This window comes from Dendrobium catenatum, unplaced genomic scaffold, assembly GCF_001605985.2.
Source record: "Dendrobium catenatum unplaced genomic scaffold, ASM160598v2 fragScaff_scaffold_716, whole genome shotgun sequence".
NCBI classification, from domain to species: Eukaryota; Viridiplantae; Streptophyta; class Magnoliopsida; order Asparagales; family Orchidaceae; genus Dendrobium; species Dendrobium catenatum.
The window spans coordinates 15,136,515-15,145,892 of record NW_021319178.1 but is presented as its reverse complement, the minus strand read 5'-3'; positions in this window follow the sequence as shown (position 1 = coordinate 15,145,892).

Sequence of the window (9,378 nt, the reverse complement as noted above, 5' to 3'; positions counted from 1 at the left end):
TCTTTAAATCATTTGTTTGATCGGCCCGGCCGATCGCCAAATCGTCCCGGGACGATCAGACCAAAAATATCGTCCTGGACGGTTCCCAGAACTATCTTCAGGCCGATATTTTCTACAATGCCGATCGGCCTGGACAATCTAAAATTGTCCTGGACGATCCTGAGAGGAAAAATCCAAATCAGAGAGGAACAGTAAGGGAACGAGGTCTCACACTCTGGGACCCATAATTATATATCAAATAAAAAATTAACAAAATTCATAGAAATTACCATGGTTTCTAATTGATGGGCATTACATGGATTAATTTGGGTAGTACATGGAAAGTGTAGTGTAGCCTCATTATTTTTGAAGCATGCTTTGGGGTAGGATCAATACAAAATGATGAATGTATCAATTAATGTAAGAATATGAGGATTTTGAGGGTAAGACATCATTGTTACCCATTGAGGTTGATTAATTAAGCTTGTACATTATGGTTATGGGGAACAAGAGGAGGTTGGTGATAATGATAAAGGAAAAAAAGTGATGTGTTGAGTAGAGATATTGATTAAAAGTTGAAAGGAAATGAACTACTTCATGGTGAAAGTGAGTATAAGGATGTAGTCTAATATTTTGCTTAATATAATGTGTGAATTAAAGGATTTAGATTATGATTTTAAAAATCTCTATTAGCTCTAATTATGTAATATATGTCATCAAGAAACCTAAGTAATTATTATTAATGTTTGTTTAACATTAAGTTAGTTAATGATTATGTTTTAGAGTGCTCAATAAAATCCTAAGGGAGTCAAGAAGTGAGCTAGAAATGAAATTTTTAAGATTTCAAAATTTTATCTAAAGCACCTCAGCATCATGATTGGCATAGCCATGACATCCAGCTCTCTGTTTGGTGAAAAAAATAGTGTGTGATATGGTGTTGAGTGACACAGCCACGGTGTCAGGTATCAAGTGAAGTGATTTTGGGAGAATGTGAAAGATTCCGTGGGAGCACAGTGGTGCTAGGGAGTTTAGCACAACAATGTTATGTCATGATTATGGTTTTTAAATATCAAAATATCTTAAACCATTTGGCAAAACCCAATTTCCCCTAGCCTTGCCGAAGAAGAAAGGGAGAGAAGGAGGAGGAGGAGAGGAAATAGAAAGATAGAGAGAGGGTTTGGAGGCCAAAACTTTGGATTATCTATGGGGCATGTCTAGGATATTGTAGAGCACAAGGTATACTTCTAAACTCATATATCTAATTTTAATTCCAATAAGTTTATAAAAGGTACAAATAAAAAATATATTTTATTGGGATTTACAAAGCTTTCAATATGTAGTTTTTTAACATATTATTTTTTTTATTGTTATGAGCATTTATGCTAAATAAAATTGAAGTTTTATCAGTTAGTTTTTCCATCATAAATTTATGAATATATTATTGCATTGAGTCTTTTTTGGAAAATATAATAATTATATAAAAGTCTTAAAATACTCATGTGAATATTATCTCAAAATTAAAATTTTAAATGGAAAAAGTTCAATAAATGTTATGTTTTATATGTAGTCTTCTACTAGCATTCCATGCATTATCTGAAAATTTCATTAGATTTCTAATTTAATTCTTGTTTCATTGCATTTGCATTATGCATATCATGGCATTGGAGATGTTTGAATATATGAAAAATTATACTCTCTAATATATTACAAGAGCCTTATATGTTCTATTTTAGCCCTATCTACCTAGTGTGCATGTGAGATGGATTCATACCCTACTTGCTAAAACCGAGTGTGGGAGATTATGTGGCACCATTATATTCTGATTCTGGACCTACTTGTTATAATCAAGTGTGAGAGGTTAAAAAGAGGCATAAGTGGAAGTGGAGTTATAAATTAACATTGAGACATATGTATTATATTTATTACAATACATATATTATTACTCTAATGAATTAAGCATTAGTAAACTCTTAATCTATGTATAAATTCTTATGAAAAAAGAAAGTGAAGTGTAAGTAATCATCTAAGAATAAGTTCTTTATATTATACCTAGGAAACTTACATAAAAATGGCTATATAAGTAGAAGTGATAACCCTAAAATCAGGTATTCATCAAAACCCTAGTAATTCATGCTTTTTTTACATTTTAATTAATATTGTAAGTATTTAAAGTTTATTTCATCATTTATTGTTTAATATTTGAATTGGATTGTTAAAGTTTGTGATAAATTAGGGAGAGAGTCTGATGATCTAGTTATGCTCATTATATTCTTTCTAATATTTTAGGAAAGGGTAAGAGCATGAAAGAGTATATGAAGGTTTGAAAGAGGATCCTCTATGTTTGAGTGGCTAAGGTATTATTTTTTATAATCCAATTTTATTTATTTTGATGTATAGATAATTAGAATTTAATTAAATTTTTGTATTCATATTTTGATGAAATGAATTTTTATAATTTAATTTTGCATTTTGGATTTTAGTAGCTCTGATTATCTTTGATTAAGGATTAACTAATTATGATAGGCTTAAGTGATACAATCCTTCCATTAGATCTTAGAGTATCACATGGTGGTATTAAAGCAATGGTTTAAAAGAATTGGGATTATAACCAGAGTTATAGGAAATGATATGTATCAGTAAATGAAAGGAGGTAGGGGCTTAGTTTATGCATTTTCAATGTAATATGTGATGATTAAGTATGTATATAATTGAATGTCTTTATTTTTCATATAGATTAAAGTTTTGCTGCATCATGAACCCCCAATAGCAAAAGGAGGCTGATGGACAGAATTGCAGTCAAGTTGCTACATGTAAAGGTATTGTGGGGATTTTGACTTCTAATTCAATGATGTATTTTGTTGGGTTTGTGACTCAACTAATGAGTGAGGCTCGGGGTAGAATGATAGAAGTTATGTGAGAAAAGGTTAACAAGCATATGCAGTTATTTTTAAGATTGAAGCCACCTATTTTCCAAAGTGCTTTTGAGCCTAAATCATTTAAGGATTGGTTCATGAGTATTGGCAAGTCCTTTAATACTATGCAATATTCATAGACTAGAAATGTCTTGTTAGATGTGTTCATGTTTGATGGAGGAGAAACATCCTAATGGATCAGCCAATAAAGGGAAAGATTCTAGGGTAATCTAATTATAAAGATATCTTGGGAAGAGTTTATGGATATTTTCTAGAGTTGTTTTTTATCACCATGCCAGGTAGAAAATGTTGGAGTCCTTTGGGAGACAAATGGAAGGGAGCAAGATAGTGATGCGATATAAGGTAGAGTTCATTTCTCTTGCTAACTATTCTCCCTAGTTGGTCAATAACTTTGATGAGAAATATTATAAATTCCTACGAGGATTAAGAGATAGTTTAAGGAATCCTTTGGTCCTATTACATACCCATGGTTATTTTTTAGCTCATGGAGAGAGCTATATATTTGGAGAATGATCTGATGTCCAGCAACTATGGGATGCCAAAAGAAAGAGATATGAAGGAGAACCCTAAGAGGGGAGGACTTGTAGTGTGTGGTAGTTTTTTTGGATCGGTGTCCATTAGTAGTGCTCAAGTTTGTGGTTTTTTTCATAGGAGACATACGAGGCAATATTTTTTTATATAGGTCAATGCTTTAGGTATGGCCAATCAAGTCACAAGGTGGAGCATTGTCTATAGAGTGAACTAGAAGGTAAACCTGAAGCCAGGGGCAATTAGAGTCCAAGCCAGTTCCATCTAAAGTTATCAGTGAGGCCTCTTTATGCCATAGAAAAGGTAAATTTTGAGGGAGACCATCAAGTAGATCAATAGGAATTTCAAGAGAGTCCATTGTTCTAGCTAGCTAGTGTAGCTCTGATGCAGCCTAAAGTAGGTTGTCTGACGTAGTAAGACATGAAGGAAGCATCAAATGTGGTGATAGATATGGCATTTATTTTTGTATTACCTTGCCGTATTTTATTTAACTTTAGAGTGAATCAAACTTTTTTGTCTGAGTATGTACTAAATTATTTGTGCTTGATTTCATATGTTTTTTTATCTTGCTTGTCTGTTTTGTTACCCACTAAAGATTTTTTGGTAGCTAGTTCGATTTGTTTGTGTGAAATTAAAATTACATCTATGAAGCTAAAAATATAATTGTTTATCTTGTTGTAAAAATTTTTGATGTCATAGTAGGTATGCATTGGTTAAGTAAGTATTAGGCTTAGATTAATTGCAATAATAACATGTTAAATTTATGTGTAAAATGAAAAAGTTGTTCACTTTCTAGGTGCTAGAGTATTTCATATTCCTATATCTCGGTATTACAAATAAATAAGGCATGGAGGAAAGGGGGATTTGGTATTTTTAGCATATATGAGAGATATAAATAAATAATTTAAAGGACTTGAAGATATTTTAGTGGTGAAGGAAGTCCTTCATGTCTTTCCTACAGGGTTATCTTGGTTTCCCCCTGAAAGAGAGGTGGAGTTATGCATTGAGGTGGTGTTGGGAATGGCTCTAATAGTAAAAACATCCTATAAGTTGAAACACAGCTGTAAAGCTATTGGATAGAGGATTTATCCAATCAAGTGGGTTATTATGGGCAGATCATATATTACTTATTAAGAAGAAAGATAGATCTCTGAGGATGTGCATTAATTATCGAGATTTGAATAAAATGATGGTAAATAATACTTATCCACTATCAAGGATAGATGATTTGTTTCATTAGTTAGAAGGTGAAGTTGTATTATCTAAGATTGATTTGAGGTTGGGCTAACATCAGTTAAGAGTGAAGGTGTATGACACAGTAAAAATAACTTTAGTACCCAATATGGCAGTATGAGTTTTTGGTGAAGTCATTTGGTGTGACCAATACACCATAAGTATTCATAGATCTGATATATTGGGTGTTTAGGGAGTATTTGGATCAATTTATTATTATATTTATTTTTGATATCCTAGTGTTCAAAAATAGTAGAGGAGCACACAGTTAATTTGAGGTTGGCTATAAAAATCATAAGGTAGATAAATTTCTATGCTAAATTTTTAAAATATGAATTTTGGTTTACTTCTTTAGCATTTCTAGGACACGTGGTGAGCAAGAAAGAAATTATTATGGATCATTAGAAGGAGTAGACTATGATAGATTGGTCGAGAATTAAAACATTGATCAAGGTTCATAATTTTCCAAGTATGGCGCATTATTACACAAAGTTTGTCAGAGGGTTTTCATACATTGTCATTTCTCTAACAAGATTAACTCAAAAATTTGTGCCATTTGATTAAACAATAGAGTGTGAGTAGAGTTTGTAGAAGTTAAAGAAGTGTCTGGTGTTAGTTCATTTGTTTACTATTACATTGAGTATTGAAGAGTGATACTTTTTTAAAGGGATTACATTGTATGTTGCAGCAAAATGGAAGGATGGTGTCTTATACAACTGAAAAGATATCCCAAATGTAAGTAGATAACCAATACATGGTTTTTTCATAGTAATAGGTTATGGTTCCTAGGTAATGATGGATTAAGGAAAGAGATTATGCATGAAGGCCATTATTCTGGGTACACCATTCATCTAGGTAGAAATAAGATATATCATGATTTGAAATGTATGTTTTGCTACAATGGGTGGAAGCGAGAAATGGAAAAATTTGTTTTTGAATGAGAAGCATGTCAAATTATAACATCTGAGCATCAATGACCCATTGGATTATTAAAATCATTGCATATTCCTAAGTGGAAGTGTGAAGATATTACTATAGATTTTGCAATGGGTTTTTTCATGTCTAGGCAAGGCCTTGATGTAGTGTAAGCGATTTTAGATAGATTGATGAATTTTACCCATTTACTAGTAATGAGGTGACAGATTTTGTCAATAAGTTAACTCAATTATACGTGAAGGAGATCGTAAGGCTGCATGGAATCCTTAAAGTTTTCATTTCTGATCATGATGGAGGGTTTACCTCGAATCTATGGAGAGCTGTTCATAAAGGTATGGGGATGAAGTTAAATTTTAGTACAACTTTCACCCCCATATAGGTAGATAGTCCGAGAGGGTTATTCAAGTACCATAAGACTTGTTAAAGCTCTATGTCTTAGATTTTGCAAGATATTGGGAAGATCAGATACTTATTATTGAGTTTACCTATAGTAATAGATTTCATGCAAGTATTGGTATGGTTACATATGAAGCTATGTATGGAAGAAGATGCAAGACACAATTGTCATGGGTTCAGTTAAGAGAAAGGAAGTTGATAGGTTCTAAATTAATAGATAATAAAGAAGACTAGATTGATCCAAAAAGGTTGGCAGTAGCTTAACATAGGTAGAGGAAGTATTTTGACCCTAAGTGCGATTATGTGGAGTTTCAAACTATTTTTGTGCATCTCAAGGTCAGGCAAATGAAAGGTGTAAGCATATTTAAGAAGGATAGCAAGTTAAGTCCTGAGTATATATGACCAGTTGAAGTAATCAAAAGGATCAGGAAATATTCTTATAAACTATTTCTGTCGGATCATATTTTAAATATACATAATGTATTTCATGTATAAATATTGAGGAAGTGCGTATCTGATGTGAAACATAGAGTTCATAAAGCTCAAGTGGAAGTGATTTACAATCTTACCTAAAGGGAAGAACTTAAATAAATTTTGGCTTTTAATGTAAATTAGTTTAGGAATGAGAAAATTCAGATGGTTAAGGTTCAATGAAAGTATAGGTCAGAGTGAAAAATCAAAGTAGGAGAACGAGGTCAAGATGAAACAGTTGTATCCATATCTATTTTGATTTGAAATGTCGATGATGATATTATCTATAAGGAAGGGAGGATGTAATAGTCATCATTAAGAATCCAAAGTAATTATTATGCTATTGTATTCATCATTACAAGTAATTTGGCTATATAAAATTGAAGTTTTATCAGTTTATTATTTTTACACAAAGTTTTTAGTCTATTATTGAATTGAGGCTTTTCCACAAATACAATAGTTATATAAAAGTCTTTAAATATTCAAATGAATGTTCTCCTAAAGTTAAAAGTTGAAAGGGAATAATTCAATAAGTATTATGTTTTACAAGTAATGTAGTTTTCTACCGGTATTGCATGCATTATATGAAACTTTCATTGGAATTCTAATTTTATTACTACTGAAATATATTTGTAGTATGCATAACATGACATTGGAGGTGTTCTTATTATATAAAAAAGTGCACTCTATGATATGTTATAAGGGCTTTACATGTTCTGTTATGGCCCCATCTACCTAGTGTGAATGTGGGAAGAATTTTTGCTCTACTTGCTTAAAGAGGGAGTGGCAGGTTATGTGGCACCATTCTACTCTGATTTTGACCCCACTTGCTATAAACAAGTGTGTGATATTGAAGGAAGGCACTATTGGAAGTAGAGTTATAAACAGACATCAGGACATGTATTATATGCATTGCATTTTATATGTTAATACTCTAATGAATTAATTTTAAGTAATGTTTTGATTTAAGCATTAGTAAACTCTGAATTTTATATGAATTCTAAAGTGAAGTGCGAGTGATCATATGAGAGTAAGTGTTTTTTTATTGTATTTGGTAAACATCTGTGAATGTGGCTATATAAGTATAAGTGATAACCCTAAATAAGTATACACTTAAACCCTAATAATTAATGTTTTGTTTATAATTTTATTAATTACTCTTTTAAGTCTTTATATTTTCTTTAATCAATAGTAATTTAATATTTTAATTGGATATAGATGTTTGTGATAGGAGAGGGAGGGAGTTTACTTAGCTAGTTATGTTGATTCCTTTCTTTCTGATATTTAGGAAAGGGTAAGGGCTTGATAGAGTAGATAAAGTGTGTAGGTAGGATCCTCTATGCCTGAGTAGCTATAGTATTATTTTTATAATCCATTTTTATTTATTCTGATGTATAGATGACATGAAGTTAACTAGATTATTATATTCATGCTTTGATGACAGAAATTTTATTTTTAATTGCATTTTCTATTTTGGACATTAGTAGCTCTCGTTGTCTTTGGTTAATAGATGAGTTAATTAATTATAGATTTATATGATTCAATCCTTTAATTAGATCATAAGGCATCAAAAATTAATCAAGGGCAGCTCATGTATTTAGTTTCAAATTAGAATCAAAGTTTTATATTCAGATATGCATGAATACTTTGTCCCAAAAAATTATGGTTAAAGGATCCTTAATTTCTAACATATAACATAAAGGATAATAATCCTTTGAGAAACTTATGATCCTCTACCTAATTGATACCTTATTAGCTACTAATACCAATAATATTAATCAACAAATATTGAAAGCAGTACACAAAGAGATTGCGGAGGCTTCTTTATCAAAAAGATAAATGATTGTAGCATATGATCAACATTAACCAACTCAAAGGCTCAGTAGAGTTGAATTTTGCGTTCTATCATCCACTCTTTTGGGAGCATTTTGTGGTCTCATATCAAGTACATCTTTAGCAATTTTTGTATATTTAAACTTAAAATAAACAAAAATGTCAAATCTTCAATATGTTATATAAACATATTTAGTGGGAAACACTGATTTGTTCTTGTTTTAGACATCTCTCTCTACCCTTACTCAAATTTCTTACATTTCAACTTGGAACAGAAATTCTCATTTGAAAATCTATATTTTTTTCTCTTTCGAACTAATATTTTATTATTAGTTGCTTCACTCTTTATCATCCAACAATAATAAACAAATTATAATTTATGTTAGAATAAAATTGATAAAGAGTGCAATCATTAATAAATAGCAAACATTCATGAAAACAATTATAAATAATAAATATTCAAATGAGAATTATTATTTCAAGATGAAAGAAAGGATATTTAAGCAAGATCTATCAGAGCGAAAAATCAAAAAATAAGTAATAAACTCACATGTTCCAACTAAACATATTGAAGGGTATGTTGTGGAGTTAATATTATTATTTTTTTTAAGGTTTCATTTGACACAGCTTTCTTACTGCTTCTTAAAACAGCTTTTTAGTATAAAAACTTTAATTTGTGAACTAAAAAGCTACTTTAAGAAGCAGTAAAAAAGCCATCTCAAACGAAGCCTAAGGATTCGTTTGGAACAGCTTTCTTAATGCTTTCTAAAACAGTGTTTTAATAAAAAAATTCTTGAAATAAATTTTTTTTACTAAAAAGTCGTTTTAGAAAGTAATGAAAAAACAATCCCAAATGAAACCTAAATCTTATGAAATCAAAGTTGTTTAAAAAGCACTTCATATGAGACCATTAAATGCTCCATAAACAATTGAGCACAAAATGCAAATTTCATCTTTTGGAGCCACTGACTCAATCAACCTTGAGCTAATGCTAGTCATTTTTTTTCTAAAGAAGATGGCTCTATCAACAATTGCGCCCTATACAACTCTTTGGAAAGCAGAAAAAAAA